General features: G+C 50.5%; 1 pseudogene; it reads right to left on the bottom strand.

The window, feature by feature from the left end:
* Nucleotides 1-330: 330 nt before the first annotated feature.
* Nucleotides 331-16,972, bottom strand: LOC127579588 (ubiquitin carboxyl-terminal hydrolase 5-like; annotated as a pseudogene).
* Nucleotides 16,973-26,627: the final 9,655 nt, after the last annotated feature.

Below are 26,627 nucleotides of genomic sequence, written 5' to 3'. Positions count from 1 at the left end.
GGCGTCTGGTACAAACTCCCCCCGAGACTACTGTCTAATCTCCCTCTGTGCGGACCATTTAATAATAACCTTACTCCCGGGATCGGTTGTCCGATCTCTCTGCGGAGTGTGGTCCAAGCCTTGGAATCTCCCCCATCGCGGCCGACGTTTGTTCCAGACACTAAGACAGACCGCACAGTCCCGACACTGATCCTGTTTCACCAATTTATTTCCAAAGTTACACAGTGCACCCCTCCCCTCTCCCTTCCCCAACACCCATCACGTCCCATGTCCCTGGCGATGCCAGTCTTTCTTCTGGGTCTTTATAATAAAGAAGTGGCTGGATCTTCCTTAGCTTGTGACTCTTTGGTAGAAGTAGACGTAGCCCAGGTCAGGGACGGTTTTTCTGAGGCAAAAACTTTCTGATCATTGTATTTCACCCAGCTGTGTGGACGAGAGAAAGAGAGAGAGAGAGGAGGGAGGAAAGAGGGAGGAGTTCGATGGGGAAAAAGGGTAAAGTATAGAGCAGAGGGAGGAGTGTGATGGGGAGAGAGGGAGAGGTATAGATCAGTGGGAGGGTGTGATGGGGAGAGAGGCGTGCTGCTGAGCAGGATGATAACGAGGGTGCAGTGACATAAAGAGGGAGAGAGGGGAGGTCAAAGAGGGTGTGGGGGTACGCCGAGGGGTGGATTGCCCGCACTCACCTCCCTTCCTTCTTGATGTGACACACGTAGTGTCCACACATGGTCTTTGTCCCCATGTGACTGATGAAGGCGAAGAACTGGTACTCTGCAGAAAGAAGCACATCAGTGGGATGGGACGGTCCGTGGATGCACAGGCAGGCGGTGTTGGGAGAGGTGTGTGTACACCAGACGCCAGTACACAGGGGGACAGTAGGCAGCGATCTGTACACACCGGACAACAGTATACAGGGGGACAGTGGGGACGCGTGTGTACACATCAGACATCAGTACACATGCAGGCTGTGTTAGGATAGTTATGTGTAAACCAGTACCAGTACACAGGAGGACGGTGGGGAGGGGTGTGTACACTCCAGACACCAGTACACAGCAAACTCGGGGGAATGGTGTGTACAAACCAGACACCAGTACACGGGGGACGGTGGGAAGGGGTGTGTACACACCAGGCTTCAGTACACAGGGGACGGTGCTGAGATGTGTGTGTACACACAAGGCGTGAGTACACACACAGACACACACAGAGGTGGTGTGAACAAACTCAGTTCCTCACTTTCCTGCCCCTCGTGTATATTGGGTTCTGTGGGAGTGCATTCACAGACGGAGTCGGCTGCCGATCGCCACTCAGACACGTCCATAGCTGCCTCCGCGTCAAGGTCATCGATGTGGCTGAAGATCCAGTCCACCGCTCGCTCCAGGCTGTTGTTCTGTAAGAGAGGCAGAGGGGTGTGTGATAGGGTGTGTGAGGGTGTGTGTGAGAGAGAGATAGTGGGAGAGGATGAGAGAGAGAAAGAGTGTGAGGGAGTGAGAGAGAGGGAGAGAAGGAGAGAGCGTGGGAAAGAGAGAAGGAGAGAGTGACAGAGATAGAGTGTATGTGTGTGTGAGAGAGAGAGTGTGGGCGAGAGGGAGAGAGAGAGTGTGAGAGAAAGGGAAAGAGTGCGAGAGAGACGGTGAGCGAGTGTGTGTGAGAGAGAATGATAATGAGAGAGAGCGAGGAAGTGAGTTAGTGATGGTGGACGGGGAGGCAGTGGGAGGGAGTGTGCGGGGCCAGTAGTGAGGGAGCGGGATTTGAGGGTGGGAGCGGTGAGAAGGCGAGGAGAAGGTGTGATGGGGAGGTGGGGTGAGAGGAGCGAGGGGGATCGAGGTTGAGGGGGATCGAGATTGAGGGGTATCGAGGGGTAAAGGGATCTAGGGGTGAAGCGGTTCTGGGCTGAGGTGAGCGAGGGGTGAGGGGAGCGAGGGGTGAAGGAGATCGCCGGGAGACGCTTAGCCAGGGATCAGGTGAGAGAAGGGTGAAGGGGAGCGAGGGGAAAAGGAGATCGAGGGTTGAAGGGGTTCGAGGGGGAGAGGGATTGATGAGTTGAGGGGATCGAGCGGGAAGGGAGAATGGGATCGAGGGGGAGCAAGGGGTGGAGCGGAGCGAGGGGCTGCGATGAACGGGATATGGGGGTGAGGAGGAGCGGGGTAGCGGATCGAGCGGCGAAGGCGAGCGAGTGGGAGGGGAACGAGGGGTGAAGGGGATAGAGGGATGGGGAGCGAAGGAGAAGAGGAAAGAGGGGCTGGGTAGAGGAGGTGGGGAGGGGGAGAGGGGCAAGACGGGGTTGGTATGGGTGGGGTAATGGTATGGAGGTGAAGGGTGAAGGGCGAGATGAGGGGGAGAGGGTGGGAGAGGGAGATAGAGGGAGGAGGGAAATGGATGGAGTGGGGAGATGGATTAAGGGGAGATGGAGGGAGGAGGGGATGGAGGGAGGAAGGGGAGATGGAAGGAAGAGTGGGAGATGGAGAAGGGGAGGGAGGGAGGAGGGTAGAGGGAAGGAGGAAGGGCATATGGAGAGAGGAAGAGGAATGGAAGGTGGAGGAGGAGATGGAGGGAGGCGGTGAGAGAGGGAAGGAGGAGGGCAGAGATGGAGGCTGGAGGTGGGAGCTGAAGGGAAGAGGGGGAGCTGGTGGAAGGAGAAGGAGATGAACGGAGGAGGGAAGATGAACGGAGGAGTGGGGAATGAGGCAGAAGAGGGAGATGGAGGGAGGAGTGCGATATGGAGGGAGGGGAGATTAATTGAGGAGGGGGAGATGGAGGGAGGAGCGGTGAGAAGAATCGAAATGGATGAAGTAGGGGCTAGATGGAGGGAGGAGGGGTTAGACGTAAGGAGGATGGGTTAGGGAGGGAGGAGTGGGTAGATGGAGGGAGGAAGGTTGAGTGAGGGAATAGGGTGAGGGGAAAAGGAGCTCGGAGATGGAGGGACGAGGCGCAGATGGAGGGACAAGAGAGATATGTAGGGGAGGGAGAGCAGATGGAGATGGATGGAGGACGGGGTGTTGGATGGAGGGAGAAGGGGAGATGCAGACAAGAGGGGGAGATGGAGGGAAGAGAGTGGAGATGGATGGAGGATGGAGGAGAAAATAGAGGAGGTGAGAAATGGATGGATAATGGTGAGATGGAGAGGAGCGGGGAGATGGATGGACACGGCGCAGATGGAGGGACGAGGGAGAGATGCAGGGGAGATGGGGGAGATGGAGATGGATGGGAGAATGGAGGTAGGAGAGTGGAGATGGATGGAGGACCGGGTGTTTGATGGAGGGAGAAGGGGAGATGCAGACAAGAGGGGGAGATGGAGGGAGGAGGTTGGAGATAGATGGAAGATGGAGAAGATGGATAAAGGAGGTGGGAGATGGATGGATGAGGGTGAGATGGAAGGAGGAGAGTGGAGATGGAAGGAGGAGGAGTGAGGTGTATGGTGGAGGGTAAGATGGACGGAGGAGGGGAGATGGATTTCGGAGGAGGAGATGGAGCGAAGAGGGGGTAGATGGAGGGAGGACAAGCGAGACGGAGGGGGCAGATGGAGGGAGGAGGGGGAGATGAATCGAGGAGGGGGAGATGGATGATCGTGAAGATGAAGGGAGGAGGGTGCTGATGTTTGGAGGAAGAGAGGAGATGGATGGAGGAGAGGGAGATAGAGTGTGAAGGGGGAAATGGATGGGGTGTAGATGGATAAGGTGCGGGAGGGAGAGGGACAAGATGGGGAAACGAGAGGGTAGAGAAGGAGGAGTGTGGAGTCGAGAGGAGAATTCTGGACAGGGGAGATGGTGGAGAGGGGTGAAGGTGGAGTAGGTGATGGTTGACAGTGTCGAGGGTGGAGTGGGGCCAGGGGGTAGGGCGGAGAGTTAAGGGGGAGTATGGAGAGCGACGGCAGGGGAGTGTGGAGGGGGGTGCTGAGTAGCGAAGAGAGAGGGCGGAGAGGGGCCACAGGGGGAGAATGGAGAGGGGCGTGTCGAAAGGGCAGTGGGAGGAGGGGGAGGGTAGTGGTTGTATAGGGGTTAGGAGGTAGGGGAAGAGCGGAGAGGGGGCGAGATGCTAAGGGTGGAGAGCCCTGAGGGTGGTAGAGGAGCAGCGACCTTGGAACGGGGGGAGTGCAGAGACCGCAGACACCTCAGACGGTGGACTGCAGGGACCGTAGACACCTCTGGAGGTTGGGAGTGCAGAGATGCAGACACGTCGGGACGGGGACAGCGCAGGATCCGCAGACGCCTCGAGACATAGGGGAGTGCAAGAACCGCAGACACCTGGAGACGGGAGGAGACCAGAGACGGCAGTGACCTCGGGACCGGGGGAGTGCAGGGACCACAGATACCTCAGGACGGTGCAGAGAACGCAGAAACCTCAGGACCGGGGAGTGCAGGCAACGCCTCAGGAAAGGGGTTGGCAGAGACCGTAGATACTTCAGGATGGGGGGAGTGCAGGGACCGGAGACAGAACGGGACGATAAGAGTGCCGGGTCCACAGACACCTCGGGACAGAGGGGAGTGCAGGAACCGCAGACACCTGGAGACGGGAGGAGAGCAGAGTATGCAGACACCTCGGGACGATGCAGAGACAGCAGACACATCGGGACGGTGGGATTGCAGGTAACGCAGACCCCTCGGGACGGGGGGAGTACAGAGACAGCAGACACCTCGGGACAGACGGGAGTGCTGGAACCATAGACGGCTCGGGCCGGGAGGAGGGCAGAAACCGCAGACACCTCGGGACGGAGGGATTTCAGGTCGCGCAGACCCCTCGGGATGGGGGAGTGCAGGGTCTGCAGACACCTCGGGACGGGGGGAGGGCAGATACCGCAGACAACTCGGGTCGGGGAGAGTGCAGGGACCTCAGACAACTCAGGACGGTGCAGAGATCGCAGCCACCTCGGAACGGGTGGTGTGCAGGGACCGCAGACACCTGGGGACGGTGCAGGAACAGCAGACACCTCGGACGGCGCATGGACAGCAGAGAACTCGGGACCGTTGGAGTACAGGGCCCGCATACACATCGGGACGGAGGGAGAGCAGGGACCTCAGGCACCTCGGGTCGATGGGAGTACAGGGACTGCAGACACCTCGGGACTGAGTGCATGGACAGCAGACAACTTGGAGGACACCTGTACCGCCCCCCACACCCCCTTCCCACAGGCCGGGCCCACACTCACCATGGCCTTAAAGGCGAACAGGTCCTGGTCCCAGGAGAAGCACATGGACGAGATGGTGGCCAGGCTGTCTTCTGATGGAGATTCGGGGCCGGTCACCGCCAATGCAGGGCCGCCGGATCCCGGCAACATCAGCAGCTGAGCGAAATCTGCGGGAGGAGGCGGGCGAGAGGGTGAGTGTTGGAGAGGGTGGGGAGTGGGGTTGGAGGGGGTGAGTGAGGGAGAGAGAGAAAGGGAGTCGGAGCGAGAGGGTGAGCGATGGAGAGATAGGGCGGAGGGTGTGTTGGAGAGAGAGGGCGGCAAGTCGGGGGAGAGAGTGAGTGATGGAGAGAGAGGGCAGGGAGTCGGGGAGAGGGTGGGTGAGGGAGAGAGAGGGCGGGAAATCGGGTGGAGACAGTCCAGGGGTCGGTGGGAGAGTCTGGGGGTCGGGGGAGTGTCCGGGGGTCGGGGGCAGAGAGTCCTGGGATCGTGAGGTAGAGAGTCCAGAGGCCGGGTGGAGAGAGTCCGGGGGTCTGAAGAGAGACCCCGGGAGTTGGAAGGGAGACAGTCCGGGTTCGAGTGGGAGAGAGTCCGGGGGTCGAGTGGGAAAGAGTCTGGGGGTCGGGGGGCAGAGAGTCCGTGGTTCAGTGAAGAGAGTCCTGGGGTCAGGGGAGAGAGTCTTGGTGTTGCGGAAAATAGTCCGGGGGTCGGCGGGCAGAGAGTCCGGGGGTCGGGGGAGAGACTCCGGGGGACAGGAGAAAGAGCCCGGGAAGTGCGGGGAGAGATTTCGACGGTCGGGGGTGAGTGAGACCGGGGATCGAGGGTGAGAGAGTCAGGAAGTGAAGGGGCGCGGTCCGAAGGTGAGGGGGCTGGGTCTGGGTTCCGGAGGCATGGACTGGCAGGGCCCGGGGGTCCGGGGAGTGGAGAAGGCCAGCACTCTGGTGAAGGGAAATCACTCCCTCGCCCTCGGCGCCCCCACACTGACCTGTCTCTTCGAGGTAGGGCATGACCCAGTTTATGGCGGCCACCACTCCGGTGTTGCCGGTGTAGAAGACGGGCTTCCGACACGCCTCCATCGGGAAGCCCTTCCCCGCCAGCTCAACCACCACCGACTGATTGAGTACCGGGACTGGGGCGGAACGGGAGGGGAGGGAGGGAGCGTGGGGGACGGTGGAGCGATGGGGAGAGAGAGAGGGGGGAATGGACAGAGGAGGGAGAGAGGAGGAGGGAGCGATGGGGTGAGGGGCGGGTGTGGAGAGATGGGGAGGGAGCAAGAGAGGGTGGGAGAGGGAGGAGGGACAGACCAACCCACCTCCCAACCCACTGGGCCCTCCCTCTCCACCTCCCCCCAACCGGCACCCCTTCGACACTCAACACACACAGGCAGTCGGGTCAGCTGTTATCACAGCTCAGCACATCACGGACACCAGCCTCCTCTCCTCGGACCCTGTCCACAATTACCGTTGCCTCGGTTAAGCAACCGATATAATCAAAGCCCCCACTCACCTCGGGAATTCTCTCCTCTCACGCCTCCCATCGGCCAGAACATACAGAAGCCTGAAAGCATGTACCACCAAGCTCATCGGCTAGAACATACAGAAGCCTGAAAGCATGTACCACCAAGCTCAAGGACACCAAGCACAAGCTTCCCGAGTGCGATAAGATGGATCCTTAGTTTTAAGGCAGTGATGGAAACGGATAGGACGGGTCCACAGGTTAAGGCCCATCACGTGTGCTCCACAGTTCAATCATGACCGATTTCCCTCAACCCCATTCTCCTGCTTTCTCCCTGTTACCCTGAAACGCTCTTGATACGTTAACCCTTTCATTCCCGGGATCATTCTTGTGAACTTCCTCTGGACCCTCTCCAGGGCCAGCACATCCTTCTTTAGATACGGAGCACAAAACTGCTCTCAATACTCCAAATCTGCTCTGACCAATGCCTTATAAAGCCTCCGCATTACATCCTTGTCTGGATCAGAAAAAAGAAGCAAACGTTCTCTTTAGGAGGTCAGGAACAGGCAAATCCCTTGATACTATAAAAAGATTAAGAATACTCAAGAGGGAAATCAGGTGGGCAAAGATAAGGCATGAGATATATCTGGCAGGGAAGGATTCGTAAAATCACAAGAGGTTCTATAGATATATTAAGAGTAAAAGGGTGCCCACGGAGAGAGTAGGTCCCCTGACAGAGATCAGTAGGGCCGCCTATATCTCAAGCTTCAGGAGATGGGTGGGTATTTTAATGAATATTTCTCCTCGCTGTTTACTGAGAAGAAAATTATAGTTGCTCAAGGGATAAGGGGGATGATTTGGAGAACATTCCTATTACCGGATAGTAGTTATTTACAGCCTTACAGCGCATTAACGTGCATCCTACATCCTCCAACTTTGTGGGAGGCTGGAGAAGAAATTGTGGAGATTTTTTCTTCATTGTTATCCACTGGTGAAGTTCCTCTAGATTGGCTAATGTTCCATTGTTTAAGAACGGCAGCAAGGTGAAGTCGGGGAACTACAGGCCGGTCATCCTGACATCCGTGGAGGAAAAGTTACTGGAGGGAATTCTGAGGGAGAGCATCTACCAGCATTTGGATGGACAGAGTCTGATGAGGAGGAGTCGGCATGGCTTTGTGTGAGAACGCACGTTTGACGAATCTTTTGGAGTTTCTTTGAAGCAACCAGAACAGGAGATGAGGAAAGGGTGTGGGTGTTGTCTATTTGGACTTCAGCAAGGCCATCAACAAGGTTCTGCATGGCAGGCTGGTCTGGAGTCCCATGGAATACAGGGAGAGCTGGTTAGGTGGATTCAAAACTGTCTCGGAGGTAGGAAGCAGTGGATGGTGTTTGTCGGTTGTTTCTCGGAATGGAGGCCGGTGATCGATGGTGTGTCGCACGGCTCGGTGGTGGGACCCTTATTTGTACAAGCAATTTGGATGTGGATGCACAAGGCTTGATCAGCAAGTTTGCAGATGACACAAAATTAGGAGGTCCTGTTGATGGTGAAGAAAGTTATCGTCGATTACAGGGGGATGTTGATCAGTCAGGGAAGTGGGCCGAGGAGTGGCAAATGGATTTCGAAACAGATAGGTCTGAGGTGATGCATTTGGAAAGTCAAACTAGCTTAGAGTTTTACTGTGGCTGCGTAGAACGCACTGCTGGCAGAGGTGGTGGAGGTAGATACATCAGGGACAATTATGAGGCTCTTAGATAGCTACATGAATGATAGAGAAGTGGAGAGCTATGTGGGAGGGAATGGTTAGATAGATCTTAAAGCAGGATAAAACGTCGGCACAACATCGTTGGCCGTAGGGCCTGTACTGTGCTGTAGTGAACGGTAGGGGACTAAGGAGTGTAATGGAAGAGAGGGACAGAGGAGTACATGTGCATAGTTCGTTGAAAGCGGCGTCACAGGTAGACAGGGTAGTGAAAACTGCATTTGGCACGCTGGCCTTCATCAGTCAGGGCACTGAGTACAGGAGTTCGGACATTATGTTGCAGTTGTACAAGTCGTTGATGAGGGCGCACTTGGAGCACGGTGTACGGTGTTGGTCACCCTGTGAAAGGAAGCACGTGGTTACCTCCAGACTCAAGGACAGCTTCTACCCGATGGTATAATACTATTGAACTGTACCCTAGCACGGTAAGATGGGCTCTTGACCTCAGCATCTACAGCCTCAAAGCCCTTGCACCGTATTGTCTAAATACCTCTTCCACAGGAAGGAAGCAGAGAGCACGTGGGCAAAATACAGTGAGGTGGGGGTGTCGATAATGTTACCCTCAGCCTCCTCCGGTCCAGGGAACCTAGGCCCAGTCTGCATGGTCTTTCCTTACAACTGCAGCCCAGAGGTCCCGGTAACACAGGACGCAGAACAGCGCAGCGCAAGAAACACAGGCAAACGACAGACTATTGGTATCTCGGACAAGAATGACTATCTCTCTGCATCTTTTCATACCGCTGTACATCCTCCAGGTGCGGGCGAACTCGTGTTTTCTACAGAGCCGCGGGAGGATTCAGACCGCCGCTGAATATCCCCGGGCGTGTGCAGCGATCTGACACTGTGAGTGTGTGCGTCTGTCGATATGTGCAGGCGTGTGTGGGCGTCTCTGCGACTGCGTGCGTCTCTGTGTGCGGGTGCGTGCATGTCTGTGCGTGTCGTGCGTGCGCGCTCTCGCGTGTGTGTATGTGCACAGAGCAAGGAGATATGAAGCCCTCACTACTCAGGGGGAGGGGGAGGAACGGGGCAGGAAAAGACAGAAGACGCACTAACATGGCGGAGAGAAGGAGCGGGCAAGGAGAAGGAATCGTCATCCTCGGTGCCACAGAACCAAGGCTACCTTTGGGCTCGTCCGGGGTGACCAGCGGAAGGGGGGGGGGGGGGGGGGTGGCGATGTCCAGCAGCTCCTCCTCGCCTGCCTGCAGACAGCTGTCCGGCAGGTGGATGATGTCCAGCTCTTCTGGCATGTCGATCAACACGTCTGCAAGGGCAGAGTGTCCGTGAGAGAGGTGCAGGTTGAGGAGTGAGTGGGGGCGGAAGGTGAGTGGGACTGGTTGGGGTGGGAGGGGGCGGTGAGAGAGAGGGACAGGTTGGGGAGGTGGGGAGAGAGACTGCGGAAGGAGAGGTGGAGGGAAAGGACGGCGGAGGGAGGGGGCGAAGTGAGTGAGGACGGAGGGAGAGGATGGCGGAGGATGAGGAGGCGGAGAGATAGGGAAGGGAAAGGGGCGGAGGGATATCGGGCGGATGGAGAGGAGGAGAAGAGAGTGGGAAGGAAGGAGGGAGGAGGGGAGTAGGAGGAGGGACTAGTAGGAGGGGAAGGAGGTGGAAGGAAAGAGGTGGGGAAGGAGGGTGGGAAAGGTGAACGAGGGGGAGATGGAGGAGAGAGTGGAGGAGGTGGGAGAGGGGGAGAAGGGGATGAGGGGAGAAGGTAGAGGGAGAGGAGGGAGAGTGGGAGGATGGAGGGGGAAGGGGAGGGTAGGAGGGAGAGCGGAAGGAGGTGGAGGGGAGGAGGGAAAGGGGAGGAGGTTGAAGGAAAGGTGGTGGAGGGGGAAAAGTGGGAGGTGGGGACGGAGGAGGGTGTGGGAGGAGGGGGCGGGGAGCAGGTGGGAGGGTTGGAGGTGGAGGTCGAGGAGGTGGAGAGGAGGAGGAAGGGGAACGGGGAGGATGTGGAGGGGAGGAGGGAGATGTGAGAGGAAGAGGGAGGAAGGGATGAGGGAGATTGAAGGTGGGGAAACATCTCACCCAGCTGCTTGGGCACCCAGTGCAGCTCGAAGGTGACTTCTTGATCTGGATCACCGGTAGTCGGGGAACGAGGCGAGCCGGGTCCTCTTGTGGGCCAGCAGAGGATAAGTCAGTCCCAGACCCTCCTTCCCCACCCCACCGTTACCCCGACCTCCTTGCATCTCCTCCTTGACGGCCACAGACTTGGCCAAGAGGGCGGTGCTCCAGAGTTGTCGTCGAGCTGCTCGGACTCCGAATAGGTGGTGAGGAAGGGCTCGAAGGCGATCTTCGCCCGCACCATCTGCGGGGCTGTCCTCTTCTCCGCCTCCACCTCCTGCTTCTGCTTCTCGAACTGCGTCAGCTCTTCTGGAACCGGCCGGATCAGGGCATCAGGAGCGGGACAAGTCCACGCTTTAACCACATCTTCCCTCCCCCACCTGCTAACTCTTATTAAGGCCCTCAAGAATACCAATAGCACTCTTCCGGACACCGTGGAGTGAGCCACGGAGCAGTAACTGCAGAGACGGAGTGTGCGAGATGATCTCAGTTCCATGAGGGATATCCATGCCTCAACCCCTTCCCCCACTCTCCCACCCGCGACCTCAATGTGACCCTCCGGAATAACAGCAATACCAGGGAGTGCTGCCACGGAGCAATGAATACGGAAGCAGATTGTGAAAAATGATCCCACTGCACCAGGAGCGAAGCAAGTCCACTCATCAACCCCTTTCCCCTACTTTGCCACCCGCCACCTCTCTACGGTGAATACAAGTAGCGCTCTTCTGGGCACCGGATAGTGATGCCACAGGGTATTTATGGTGGGAACAAAAGGAGGGTGGGGAGGAGAGACTGAGCAGATACCCACAAACAGGCCCACTCTCCTTCTCCCAGAACACGGATCCTGACCCAAAGGACTCCTATCTCTCGGACAGAGGGAATCTCGTCCCCTGCGCTCACCTTTGTTGACTGTCGCCTCCAGCGGAACAGGCAGCTGCATGATTTAGTCGACCAGCTGGAAGTACTTCACCATCCCGACACCAGCCAATTGATACGCTCCTTCACCAGGAAGCGGAGGCTACGTTGGGGTTCTCCGAGCTCCTGCAGTTCCTCTGGAAAAAGGACAGGGTTAGCAGGAGACACGCTGTGTATGCAAAGGTCGGAGGTTTTCGGGGACTGATCACCCCAGAGACAGGCTGTTGTCGGTTTATTATTGTCATGCGTTGAGGTGTAGTGAAATACTTTTATTTTGCGTGCCATCCACGCAGATCAAGCATTCCTTAACTACGTTGAGCTGGGGTAAGCAGCCTCACTGGTAGACAGGGTGGTGAGGAAGGCGTTTGGCGCGCTGGCCTTCATCAGTCACGGCACTGAGTACAGGAGTCGTGAGGTCATGGTGTGGTGGCGAGACCGCACTTGGGAGTATTGTATTCAGTTTTGGTCCCCTGTTGTAGGAAACGTGTTATTGAACTAAAAATCGCAAAGGGAGATTTACGAGGATGTTGCCGGGTCTCGAGGGCTGAGTTATAGGAAGAGGTTGAGCAGGTTGGGACTTTATTCCCTGGAGTGTAGGAGGCTGTGGGGTGACCTTGTAGAGGTGTATAAAACCACGAGGGGCACAGATAGAGTGAATGTGCACAGACTTTTTCCCAGGGTTGGGAATCAAGAACTAGAAGGCACAGGTTTAAGTTGAGGGGCAATTTCTTCACTCAGAGGGTGGTCCGGACATGGAACGAGCTGCGAGAGGAGGTGGTTAAGGCAGGTACATTGACAACATATACAGGATACTTGGACAGGTACATGGATAGGAAATGTTTAGAGGGATAGGGGACAAACGCGGGCAAATGGGACTGGCTCAGTTGCGAATCTTGGTCGGTACAGACCTGTTGGGCCGAAGGGCCCGTTTCCACGCTGTGTGTGACCCCAAGGTGGTTCAATTCCGGATTCCCAAGGGGCGGCCCAATGCGCGATGGATATACACTTCCAGGTCCAAAGGTGCTCAATGCTAAACAGCAGCAGAGTCTGTCCACAATGCAAGATGCTTGTCGTTTAGCACGTTGACAGTCTAACTAGTATTATTTGCTCACCATCTTGACTTCATTAAGAGAAACAATTGGGTCCACGTTGGCCTCGTTAAACTATGACCCAATCAAGAAAAACGAAAGGATCCATGCTGTCCTAATTAAAGACTGGCCTGAGAAATGCCAGCTGGCAGTCTCAGTGTTAGAAGGCAGTCAGGGTACGGGGCGAATGACATAGAGAATAGGTTACAGAAAGAAGACCTAGAATTCATTCCTCAGTAACGGACGACTTGCTCCTATGCAACCTGTTGGTTTGACTTTTCCGCTTGGAAGAATTGTGTTTAGAAGTTACTTTCTCAGTTACAAATCTTTGTTAAGAATTGTTTACTGGAGTTAAACGCGTCTCACTTAAAATAAACTATGTTCAGACTGCTTCGTTAGTTGGAAGTATCTCCTCCTTGGTTGGGAGGGGGGAGCCACCGCTCGAAATAGTGATTATTGGCAGCTAGACCTTTCCGTCGATAGGAAAGTAGTGAAGTAAACTCGGCCTTGAAGTATAGGTTGACACAGTATAATCTCCCCATAGTGAGGGTATTCGTGGATGTTATGCCAGATAGGGCTTAGAGTCTTAGTGAAGTTTAGAGCTCCCGGACTGTGCACCCAATACCATCACAAATGCTGGCTCTGAAATGGGTTGTGGGTGGGTGACTTGCATGGGAACATAAGAAATATGATCAGGAGGAGGACATCCGGCCTATCGAGCCTGCTCCGCTAATCAATAACATCATGGCTGATCTGTCCCTGGACTCAGATCCACCTCCCTGATTTTTTCCCATAAACCTTAATTCCCCTGCTATTCAAAACTCGATCTTAGTCTTAAATATACAGCACGCAGGCGCAACACTATTACAGAGCCAGCGAACCGGGTTCAATTCCCGCCGCTGTCTGTAAGTTCTCTCCGTCTGTAGGCATGGGTTTCCTCCGGGTGGTCCGGTTTCCTCCCACATTCCTAACAGACGTACGGGTCAGGACTTGTGGGCATGCTGTGTTGGCGCCGGAAGTGTGGCGACACTTGAAGGCTGCCCCCAGCACATTCTCAGTAACGTGAATAGTCGCATTTCACTGTGTGTCCATGTATATGTGACTAAAAAATAAATACATTCAAAACTATCTTATCTTAATGAGGAAGCCTCCACTTCTTCCTGGGCAGGGATTTCCACAGATTTACCTTTCTCTTGGAAAAGAAAGTTCTCCTCATTTCCATCCGAAATATATTCCCCCCAATTTTGTAGCTGTGTCTCCTGGTTCTCGTCTCACCTACCAGTGGAAACAACCTTCCTGCCTCTATCTTCTCTGTTCCTTTCACAACTGTATGTTTTGTTACGGATTAAGTTACTATTTGGTTAATGTCCATTTAAGACATAGCACAGTAGTGTGTGTGTGTGTGTGTGTGTGTGTGTGTGTGTGTGTGTGTGTGTGTGTGTCTGTCTGTCTGTCTGTCTGTCTGTGTCTGTGTGTGTGTGTGTGTCTGTCTGTCTGTGTGTGTCTGTGTGTGTGTGTGTGTCTGTGTGTGTGTGTGTGTGTCTGTGTGTGTGTGTCGTGATTACGACAACAACAGGAATGAATGACGTGATGACGATTTTAGAGCCACTAAGAAGAGAGAGAGAGAGAGAGAGGGAGAGAAACACCTGCCTGCTGGTCTCTGTATCGATGGATGAAAAACAGTAACTGTGTATGTCACTACAATCCACGTACAGATTTTTGGAATAATCCAGTGGAGTCCACTTTGCCGTTAACCTGGAGAAGGAAACAAGTATTTGTGTGGACGGCCACTTCTCGAAAGCCTTTCGGGGTGACAGATATCTCGCAACAAAGCAGTGGAGTACATCAGTGACTGAGACGTCGTATGGGTTCCATTGTGGAACATTTGGATTTCGTAATGTCTACAGTCTCTCTACATTTTCTCTTCAGTCAACGGTGGTTTTGCCAAAATCTTTGCTCATGTTTCACATTTTTGCTTGCTGAACTGAACTTTGAGAACTATTCCTGGACTTGGAGTTTGGGAATTTGCAACACATTACTTCGGGTTTAGTTGTGGGGTTAACGTTTAATATCTAACAGTTTTACTTTTAACATTCTAACACTATCCTTTTCTTTCCTTTCTTATTATTATAATTAGTTATTAGTAAAATAGTTTCTAACACTTATACGTAACTCGGTGTGTTTCTTTTTTTGCTGGTACGTAACATTTTCCATAAGATCGCCTATGATTTGGGAAAGTATTAACTTTGGGTAGGGGGAATTAGGATGCTATGAGGCAGGAACTTGGGAGCTTTCATTCGGAACAGATGTTCTTGGGGAAGTGCATAATGAAATTGTGGAGGTTGATTAGGGAGTAATATCATGGGGCTCTGGTGGGTTTGTGCCATTGAGCCAGGGTAAGGATGGTAGAGTGAAGGAACCGTGGTTGACCTGAGGCATAGAATATCTTGTCAAGAGGAAGAAAGAAGCTTACCTAAGGTTTAGAAGGCAAGGATCAGGCAGGGCTCTGGATGAGTTTCGAGATAGCCAAGAGGGAACTTCAGAATGGACTTAGGAGAGCTATAAGGGAGCATGAGAAGTCCTTGGCGAGTAGGATCAAAGAAAACCCCAACACGTTCTACACGTATGTGAAGAATAGGTAGATGACTAGAGTGAGGGTAGGACCGATCAGGGATGAAAGATGAAACGTGCCTGGAGTCGGAAGGGGTAGGAGGGGTCCTCAGTGAATACTTTGCTTCAGTATTCACCAGTTGAGACACCTTGACGTTTGTGAGGATGACGCACAACATACGCTAGGACATGTCTATGTGAGGAAAGGGGATGTGCTGGAACTTTTGAAAGATATTAGGATAGATAAGTCACCGGGACTGGACATGATATATCCAAGGTTATTACAGGAAGCTCAGCAAGAGATTACTGCGCCTTTGGCGACGATCGTGGCGTAGCCTCTGGCCACAGGAGAAGTGCCAATTGATCGGAGGGTGGCAAATGTTCCTTTGTTCAAGGAAGTGAGTAGGGATAGCCCTTCGAATTACAGACCAGTGAGCCTTAAATTCAGTGGTGAGCAAAATACTGGAGAAGATTCTTAGAGACAGTATTTATGTGCATTTGGGGGAGCATAGACTGATTACGGACAGTCAGCATGGCTTTGTGAGGGCAGGTCGTGGCTCACGAGCCTGAGTGAATTCTCTGAGGGTGTGACAAAGCACATTCATTAAGGTAGAACAGTGGATGTGGTGTACATTTATTTTAGTAAGGCTTTTGATAAGGTTCCTCATGGAAGGCTTATTCAGACGGCCAGGAGGCATGGGATCCAGGAAATCGAGTTGTGTTGATTCAGAATTGGCTCTCCGCTAGAAGACAGAGGATGGTGGTAGATGGTGCGTCTTCTGCCTGGAGGACTGCGACCAGTGGCGTTCCGCAGGGATCTGCTCTGGGAATCCTGCTCGTTGTGATTTATATAAATGACTTCGATAAGGACGTGCAAGGGTGGGTTAGTAAATTTGCTAATGATACAAAGGTTGATGGTGTTGTGGATAGTGTAGAAGGTTGCTGTAGATTACAAATGGATATTGATAGAATGCAGAGTTGGGATGAGAAGTGTCAGATAGAGTTCAACTCGGATAAGTGTGAATTGACACACTTCGGGAGATGGAATTTGAAGGCAGAATACAAGGTTAATAGCAGTGTGAAGGAACAGAGGGATCTTGAGGTCCGTGTCTATAGATCCCTCAAGGTTGTCGCGCAGGTCGATGGAGTTGTTGAAAAGGCGTATGGAGTGTTGACCTTTATTAGAGGGGGTATTGAGTTCAACAGTCGCGAGGTGATGTTGCAGCACTGGTCAGACCACACTTGGAGTATTGTGTTCCGTGCTGGTCGGCTCATTATAGAAAGGATGTGGAAGCTTTAGAGATGGTACAGAGGAGATTTACCAGGATGTTTCCTGGATTGGACAGCATGTCTTATGAGGACATTTTTAGCGAGCTAGGGTTTTTCTTTTTGGAGAGAAGTAGGAGAAGAGGTGACTTGATAGAGGTGTACAAGATGGTAAGAGGCATAGATCAAGTGGACAATCAGAGACTTTTTCCCAGGGCGACAATGGCTAACACAAGGTGATGTAATTTTAAGGTGATAAGAGGAAGGTATAAGGGGGATGTCAGGGGTATGTTTTTTTTACACAGGAGTGGTGGGTGCGTGGAACGCACTTCCAGCGGAGGTTGTGGGGGCAGATACTTTACGGACATTTAGGAGACTCTTAGATAGACACATGAATGATAAAAGCATAGGGGGCTATGTGGGAGAGAAGGGCTAGATCGATCTTAGAGCATGATAAAATGTAGGCACAACATCGTGGACCCAGAGGCCTGTATTGTGCTGTAGTGTTCTATATGCTATGTTTCAGCTTTTCAACTTGGCCGATTCAGTCCATTATCTACCGAAGTGCACCGCTTCACGCTTCTCGCCTTTGCGTTCCTTCTGCTGATTGTCGACATATTCAATGGGCTTGTCCCTTTCTTCGTGCTGTTGTCACTCTCCTCCGCCGCCTTTGCCTCAGCTGTAAATGGTACAGTGCGCAACATTTCGACATTTGACATGCTTGTTATTAATCTTTATCAAAAAGCAGTGGCGGCAAATCTGATCACACGGTTTGCTCTCACTCGTCACCCGGCATGAAGACTCAACCTTCCGTTTTCTCTTTGCATCTCAGTAAATGTCCTTCCCGTGCTGCATCCACCGACCTCAGAGATGTCTGGATATGTTCCGTGGTTTTACCATTTGGTTCATTACACATAGATCACAGCAGCTCTACAGTACAGAACAGGAACAAGTCCTTCGGCCCACACAGGCTGTGCCGGAAGCGAAACTTAAATCACTTCTGGCTGCACATGATACATATCGCTCCATTATCTGCATATTCATGTCTATGTCCGAATGTCTCTTCAACGACACTTCTTATGTTTCCACCGGTACCGCTGGCAGACCGTTCCAGGAACCTACTCTTCCTCGTGTAAACAACTTACCCCACATATCTTTCTTGAACTCCCCCTCAGCTTAAATGTACGTCCTGTACAATTGAACATTTCGACCATCGATGATCCTTTGTTAGTTAATGTTTACATCTATTACAACAAACTGTTCCTTTAAGCCTTCGCCAGATTAATCATCACATGGACTGATCTCTCCAGTCATTAATCATAAACTAGCCGGGAAGTAGATTTGTGATTATATTTCAGCTGGTTTGTTGACTGGAGTGAGGTGAAGGCGACACCGCCCAGTGTGTACATTTACATGAGGCTGCTCTCCGAATGAAACGTCATCACACTGCAGAAGGGCTCAACAATGAGAATGGTGACAATTCTGCTCTTGATAGTCGGATTCCTGGTGTTCGTCGAGCAGCTCATTGCGTGTTTTCATCTCGATGAATATTTACTACACGGCGGAGAGTGCCTATCACTCTGGCCGATTTTGCAGAACCTTTTATCACAACAATAAGCAACTAAAATTGGGTGGTTGGACAAACTAATCCTGACGAGCTGTGAATGACCATCTTGGTCCCATTTTCTAACACTGAGAGTCATAGCGAAACACATCACGGAAACAGGCCCTTCTGATTCCCTCCTATTCATTCACTTATACAAATGTATTTTGTCTCCTGTAATTGTACCCGTCTCACCCATTTTCTCTGGCACCTTCTTCCATTTTCGCACAATGTTCTGTGTGAAGAAGTTTCCCTTCGGGTCGCTTTTCAATCTTTAACCTTAAATATGCCCTCCAGATTTTTAGTTCTCCTTCCTTGGAAAAAAAGTCTTTGTGCATTCACCCTATCTTAGCCTCTCATGATTTTACACACAGTCTGTAACGTCACCTCTCAATCTCCTGAGTTCAATGGAATAAAGGCCCAGACATCCCAATAAGTCCCTATAACTCAGGTACTTGAGTCCTGACTCGTAAATCATCTCTGCACTCTTTCTAGTTCAATGATGTCTTTCCTATAACCGGACGACCAAAATTGTACACAGAACCCGAAGCGCGGTTTCACCAACTGTCTTGTACAACCGCAACATAACATCCCAACTCCAAAACACAATGTCCTGACTGACGAATTCCAGCGTTCAAAACACTCTTTTCACCAGCATGTGCACCCGTAACGCCGCTTGCAGAGAATTGTGTATCTGTACTTCTGGGTCCCTCTGTTCCACAACACTGCCCAGGATCCGACAATTCACTTAAGATGTCCTACCCTGGTTTGACTCTCGAAAATGCAATACTTCGCACTTATCCGAATTGAAAGCCATTTGCCAATCTTCCGCCCACATCTGTAGCTGATCAAGATCTCCCTGTAACCTTTGATAACCTTCTTCACAGTCTACGATACCACATATTTTCGTTTCATCCGTGAACTTACAAAGCATACCTTGAACATTCAGATCCAAATCATTTCTATAAATAACGAACAATAAAGGTCAAGCATCGGCCTACCTAGCTCAACAATATTCACAGGCCTCCAGTGTGTGAAACAGCCTTCGATCATCACTCTCTGTTTCCTACTATCGAGCCAATTATAAATCCAACCGGAGTTTAATTCGGATAAGTGCTAGATGTTGCATTTTGGGAATACAAATCAGGGTGGGACTTTCACAGTAAATGGTAGCGCCTGAGGAGTGTTGTCGAACAGAGTGACAGAGGAGGACAAATCCACGGTTCCCTGAAAATGGAGTCACAGGTATACAGGATGCTAAAAAGGACTTTTGGCACGCTGGCCTTCATTAGTGAGGGCACGGGATAGAAGTTGGGATGTTGCAGTTGTACAAATAGTTGGGGAAGCCGCATTTGGAATTTTGATTTCAGGTTTGGTCGCCTTATTGCAGGAAAGATGCAATTAAGTTAGAAAGACTACAGAGGAGATTTACGAGAATATTACTGCGATTCTTTGGAGCGTAGGAGAATGAGGAGTTATCTTATAGAAGTGCATAAAATCACGAGGGGCAGACATAGATGAGGTCAATGATTTTAGCCTTTTTCCCAGGATTGGAGCATAAAGGACGATAGGACATAGGCGTACGACGAGAGGGCAGAGATATAATAACAACCTAAAAGGAAACTTTTTCGCCCAGAAAGTGGTCATTGTGTGGAACAAGATGTCTGAGGAAGTAGCTGAAGCACGTAAATTAACAAAATTTAGAAAGGTACTTGGACAGGAAAGGTTTGGAGCGACATTTTCCAAATACGGACAAATGGGACGCACTGAGATGGGAATCCTGGTCTGCATGGCTCAGTTTGGCCGAAGGGCCTGTTTCCGTGCTGCCTGACTCTATGACAGTTTTGACATTATGTTGTGACTTCACAAAACACCAGTTTGTTGGCGCTTGGAATATTGCTTGCAGTTCTGTTCTCCACATTATAAGAAGGATGTGACTGAGCTGGAGAGGGCGCAGACCAGAATCGCCAGGAGTTTTTCTGGCTTGGATGACTTTATTCTCCAATCTGACGACGGCAGTTTCAAGCCAGGAGGAGGAGATGAGAATTGCAGCAGCGTTTGTGATTGGCTCATTGAGAGGCACAGTAGCCAGACGTCAGGTTGTAGCGGGGCGTTCTCTTTGCATTGGCGGTTTTGGGAACGGCTGCACTCACCCTGTAAGTGTTAGGTTTAAGCTGTAAGTGTTGAGGCTTTAGCTGGAGTGGCTTAAACGAGGATGCTGAGCAAAGTACGGGTAACAGCAGTCCAGGATTTCCATAAAATTACTCTTCCGATTAGTGTAGCTGGGATATCAGGTAAGGCAATTGTTTGCTTCTCCTGAAGGAATTGCACAAGCAGGATCCTCCGGGATGCTTAGGGCATCGCAGATAACAGTTTTATCCAGGAGGTCACAACTAAGATGCAGGCAACTGATAATTGGGTGACCAACAGGAAGTTAGAGGGAGCATACAGACAATTCAGCATTCTCCTCTGGCAATTCCCCTCATCAAGGAGTGCATATCCCTTGTGCACTGTTACTTTTCTCAGTATCTATTTGATGGGCGATACTTGTTCTCACGTTTTAACTCCAATAAAGTCACCCCGGGCGAGGTGCAGGCCGGATTGACAGGACGATAAAAGAACGGCCAATTTCCCACTGCTTTCTCACAGACACGGAAGACTAGGCCTATGAAATGTGTGTTTGCTGGTTACAGATGACTGAAGAAGATATGACAACTTCGGATGGAAATGCCAATTATTCTGGTGCATGAAATACCATTGGAGAATCCTGGGATATGAAACTGGCCAAAATATGTTGCAGATATTAGAACTTGGATACATTAGAATGAACTCGACACCGCTGTAAAAACCCAAGAGATGACATCCTTAACTAATTTCCAACAACCCATGTTCTGGGATATAACTTTGTTCCATTCATCGAGTCCTGTGATCACTATTGTATTTTGTCATTGGCTATATTAATGGTGAGTAGACAGATGGGCTCCATCAGCCTCTTCCCAACCTTTACCCGTGGTGTCGTTCTTATCCGCTCCGCCACTGAAGTGCATATCATTGTCTCCTGAAATAGGGCCATCTGCCATAAAACCCAAAATATCATCAAAATCTCCCTGAACATCGCTGGGTCGGAAATTCCAAAAACATCATCACAATCTGCGTGAGAACATTTCATCTTATCTCAAAGAATTTGAAGCGAATGTTGCCAAGACTAGAGGGCCTGAGTTATAGGGTGAGTAGGAGAGGCTAGGACTTTATAAATGACATGGATGAGGATGTGGAAGAGTGGGTTATTGCGTTTGCAGATGCCACGAAGGTTGGTGGTGTTGTGGAAAGTGTAGAAGGTTGGTGTAGTTTCCAATAGAACATTAATAGGATGCAGAGCTGGCCTGAGAAGTGGCAGATGGAGTTCAACCCCGAAAAGTGTGAAGTGATAAACTTTGGAAGAACTAACCTAAAGGCAGCATACAACGCTAATGGCTGGATTCTTAGCAGTATGGAGGAGCGGTTGGATATTGGGGTCCACGTCCATAGATCCCTGAAGGATCGCCGGAGGATTGTGGATCCAGGGGAGAGTGCGGCAAGTATCAGACGGTACAACACGGGAACAGACTCTTCAGCCCATAGCACTGTGCTGAACTAATTAAACAAGTAATTTGACACCCAACTAAGCTGAACCCTTCTGCCTCCACAGTCTCTCCATTCCCTGCAGATCCATGTACCTGTTAACAGCCTCTGACACCCCTCTGTCGTATCTACCTCCACCTCCACCCTTGGCAGCACATTTCAGGCACCCACCGCTCTCTGTGTAAGTGATGCTTGTCCCTACATCTCTTCTGAACTTTTCCCCTCACCTTGAATGCATGCCTCTGATATTTGACATCTGGACCCTCGGGGAAAGATACCGACTGTCTATATACGCTTCTCATATTCTTATAAACCTCTATCAGGTCTCCCCTCAGTCTCCGCCGCTCCAGAGAAAACAATGCAAGTCTGTCCGACATCTCCTGACAGCTCATGCCCTCTAATCCAGGACAACAGTCTGGTGAACCTCTTCTGCACCCTGACCAGAGGCCCTGCACGCTTCCTGTAACGGGGCGACCAGAATTGAATCCAATACTCCAGATGCGGCCTGATGAAGTTTTATAAAGCTGCAACATGACTTCCTGACTTTTGACCTCAGTGCCCAGATTGATGAAGGCAGCGTGTTATACTCCTTTTATTTACCAACATGTCGACCTGTGCGGCAAGTGTCAGGGAGCCCGGGAATCCCTGAACCCGGACCCCTAGATCCCTCTGTACATCGACACTGTTATGGGTCCTGCCATTTACCAATGGGATGTCACAGACAGAGAACTTTTGTTTGTTATCTGTATCAACGATTCGGATAAAAACGTATAGGGCACGGTGAGTAAGTGTGCAGATGACATTACAATATGTGGTGTCGTTGACAGTGAGGGTGGTTATCAGGATTTACAGAGGGATCTGGATCAGCTGGGGAAGTGCGCCGAGGAGTGGCAAATGGAGTTTAATTCGGATAAATGCGAAGTGTTCCATTTTGGGAAGACAAACCAGGGTGAGACGTTCACAGTGAGCAGCAGGGCCTTGGTGAGTGTTGTATAACAGAGGGATCCAGGAGTCAAGGCATATGGTTCCCTGAAAATGGAATCACAGGCAGTAGGTTGCTGAAGAAAGCGTTTGGCACGCTAGCCTTCATCAGTCAGGACACTAAGTATAGAAGTTTGGAGGTTATGTTGCAGTTGTGCAGGACGTTAGTGAAGCCAGGTTTGGAGTACTGTGTTCAGTTCTGGTCGCCCTGCGATAGGAAAGATGGCATTAAGCTGGAGATAGTGCAAAGGGGTTTTACGAGGATGTGGCAAGGACTCGAGGGACGGAGATATGGAGAGAAGTTGGGCAGGTTGGTATTATTTTTATTGGAGAGTAGGAGACTCAGGGGTGATCTCATGGAGGTGTACAAAACCATGGGGGCATGGAGAAGGTGAATGCATACGTTCTGGTTCCCAGGGTTGGAGATCAAGAACTAGCTTGCATAGGTTTAAGGTGAGAGGGGAGAGATATAATAGGAACTTGAGGGGCAACATGTTCACCCAGAGAGTGGTCAGTACATGGAATGAGCTGTCAGACGAAGTGGTGGAGGTATGTGCATGAACAACAAGGTACTTGGACAGGTAAATAAATCGGATATGACAGATGGATATTGGCCAAACGGCAATAACTTAGATTGGAATGTTGTTCTGTCAGGACAAATCGGGCTGAAGGGCCCGTCTCCGTGCTGCGTGACTCTGAAGCAACAATAAAAAGATGTTTGTAAGTATATGACCACGGTCCAATAACCACCATTGGGGTGGAAATGTCATTCTCTGGGATGAGAAGGGAATCGAGAAAGGCTGGAGTCCAGACGGAGATCTTTGCATCTTCGCTAGCCAAAGCTGAGATTTCGAAAGTATGGAAACTCGGTGTCCTTGATCTTTTATTTAAGGAGAGTACCAGAGATAAAGCAGGGAGCTCCAGGGCGGTGAGCCTCACGTCATTGTCAAGGTAATTACTGGGAAAAGTTCTCAAGGATGTTTGAAACGACAGGGGCTGCTCTGTGATGGTCAGCGTGACTTTGTGTCGAGGAAATACTGCCTCCGAGGTTGAGAATTTCTGTAGATAACTCAGAGTGTGACGAAGGTTGGACGGTTAGTGTTGCTTGCATGTAATTCACTTAGGCAGCTTCATAACGTGAAGGCACACAAGATGAATTGCTTAATGTCATCCAACATGGATTGGTGATCGGAGGCAGAGTGTCGTGGTAGAAGGACATTTCCTTCACTGGAAGTCAGTGACTAGTGGTGTAGCGCTGGGATCGGTGCTGAACTCTCTGTTTGCGATATCTGTTAACGAATTGGACGATAATAAAGGAGATAAGATTGGTAAATTGGCACAAGATAATTTTGCAAAGGATTTTTCCTCTTTTTTGGTCATAAACCTATCCATCCTCTTGTGCCTCGGTATCTATCTGTCTGTCTGTCTGTCTGTCTGTCTATCTATCTATCTATCTATCTATCTATCTATCTATCTATCTATCTATCTATCTATCTATCTATCTATCTATCTGTCTGTCTGTCTGTCTGTCTGTCTGTCTGTCTGTCTGTCTGTCTGTCTGTCTGTCTATCTATCTATCTATCTATCTATCTGTATCTATCTATCTATATCTATCTATCTGTCTGTCTGTCCGCCTATCTGTTCGTCTGTCTGACTGAACAACGAGAAAATAACTTGTTCGGTACAGTGAAATGTATTTGCCACAACTTACAGTGTTTGTCCAACGCAGGAACATTGACTTCTGTTGCAATGATGGTCCTAGTCTTCCAGTGACATCTGGGGCGGAGATGGGCATCGGCTTAATTTGGGAAGCAACAGGTGTGCAGCTAGTAGCACACACCGCTTACAGTGAACACGTTCCTGTCACGCATGAAGATGCAGCATACTCCACCGAACTTGTTACATGTTGCCCGATGTCTGAAATAAACAGGAAGTAAATTTATTGAGTTTTTGTTATGTGCACTGGGCGGTCTAACCAGAGTTTTATAGAGATGCATCGTAACTTCTTGACTCCTATACTCAATTCCCCGGTTAATAAATGCAAGCGTTCCATAAACATCCTTAATCATCCTGTCTGCCGGTGTAGCCACTTTCAGTGAGTCATGCACTTGCACCCCCAGGTCTCTCTGCTCTTCAACACTGTTAAGAGTCTTGCCATTAAGAGCGTACTGCCTCTTGACATTAGTCCTAGCAGGTGCAACACCTCACATTTATCCGGGCTAAACTCTATCTGCCATTTCCCTGCATATATCTGCAACTGAGCTATATCACGCTGTATCCGTCGCCGGTCTTCTACACTATTCACAACTACAGCAATCTTGCTATCGTCTGCAAACTTACTCAACCATCCATCAACATACTCATTCACGTCATTTATGTACATCACAAACAGCAGAGGTTCCAGCACAGATCCCTGCGGAACACTAGTATTCACAGGCCTCCAGCCCGAATAAGTCCCTTCAACCACCACCCTCGGTCCTCAACAGGCAAACCAGTTCTGGATCCACATTGCCAATTCTCCACTGACCCTATGCATCCGAACATTCTTGATTAACCGATTAAGTGGGACCTTGTCAAATGCCTTACTGAAGTCCATATAGATGACGTCCACAGCTCTTCCTTCATCAATCTCTCTTGTCACCCTGTCAAAAAATTCAACCAAGCTTTTAAGGCACGACTTATTCCTCACAAAGCCATACTGGCTTTCCCTAATGAGGCATGGATTCCAGATGCGCGTATAACCTATCTCTAAGAATCTTCTCCAGCAATTTCCCTGAAACTGAAGTGAGACTCACAGGCCTAAAGTTTCCCGGATTTTCCCTTGTTCCTTTCTTAAATAGAGTAAAATCATTAGCCACTCGCCAGTCATCTGGGATCTCACGTTGGTCAAAAAGTACACAAAGATACTGGACAAGGCCCCAACAATTTCCTTTCTCTCCTCCCTCCGTAACCTGTGGTATATCCCATCGGGCCCGGCGGACGTAACCTCTTTAATACTCTTTAGGAGACCTAGCAATTCCTAGTTCTTCACCTCTAAATGCCCTAACATGTTTTCATCCTCAGTTCCAATATCTGTGTCCTCAGAGTCTCTATCCTGGGTAAATACTGAAGATAAATACTCATTCAGAACCCCATCCACATCCTCTGCATCCAAACATAGATTCCCTTATTTATCCTGAATTGGTCCTACTCTTTCCCTCGTTATCCGCTTATTCCTGGCCTAGATATAGAATGCCTTTGGATTCTCGTTAACCCTACTTGCTAAGGACTTCTCATGGCCCCTCCTGGCTTTCCTAATTCCTTTCTTGAGTTCATTTCTGGCTTTTTTAAAGTACTCACGTGCTCAGTCTGATCTTAACTTCTGGAGCTCTAAATACTTGTCCTTTTTCTTCATGACTCTGTTCATTACATCTCTGAACATCCAAGGTTCCCTTATTTTCCCATTCATGTCCTTCCTTCTAATCGAGACATTCCTATCCTGTACCCTACGTATTTGATCTTTAAACACTTCCCACATGCTTGACGTTGACTTTCCAGCAAAAATGTTTTCCCAGTTTACTTCACCCAGTTCCTGCCTTATCCCTTCATAATATGTCCAATGTAAAACCCTCCCGCTAGCCGAATACCTATCCTTATCTATAGCAACCTGAGAGTTAATGAGCTGTGGTCACGAGTTTCCCAGTTTCTCGCACGCTGTAAGGTGAATCACCTGGCCAAGCACATTACACAACACCAGGTCCATAATAGACTCTCCCCTTATTGGACTGTCAACATAATGATTTATGAACCTCTCCTGGATACACTTAACAAATTATGCCCCATCTAACCCCCTTGCACTGATAAGGTCCCAATTTATATCAGGGAAGTTGAAGTCTCCCATCACCGCAAGCCTGTAACTTTTACACTTACTGTATCACTACTCTGTTTGTATATCTGTTCCATAATGCCCCGGTGGCTATTGGGATGTCTATAATACTCCAAGCATTAAAGTATAAACACTTCAAACCGTTGAAGTGCTGGTTGAATTCCGATCTGTTTATAACTTTCTACTGAAAATAGAAACATAGAAACAGAGAAAACCTGCAGCACAATTCAGGCCTTTCGGCCCACAACGCTGTGCCGAACATGTCCCTACCTTAGAGACCAATAGCCCT

The sequence above is a fragment of the Pristis pectinata genome, chromosome 17, assembly GCF_009764475.1.
Source record: "Pristis pectinata isolate sPriPec2 chromosome 17, sPriPec2.1.pri, whole genome shotgun sequence".
Classification (NCBI taxonomy): Eukaryota; Metazoa; Chordata; class Chondrichthyes; order Rhinopristiformes; family Pristidae; genus Pristis; species Pristis pectinata.
The sequence above is the reverse complement of the archived record's forward strand: the minus strand, read 5'-3'. Positions and strand labels throughout refer to the sequence as shown.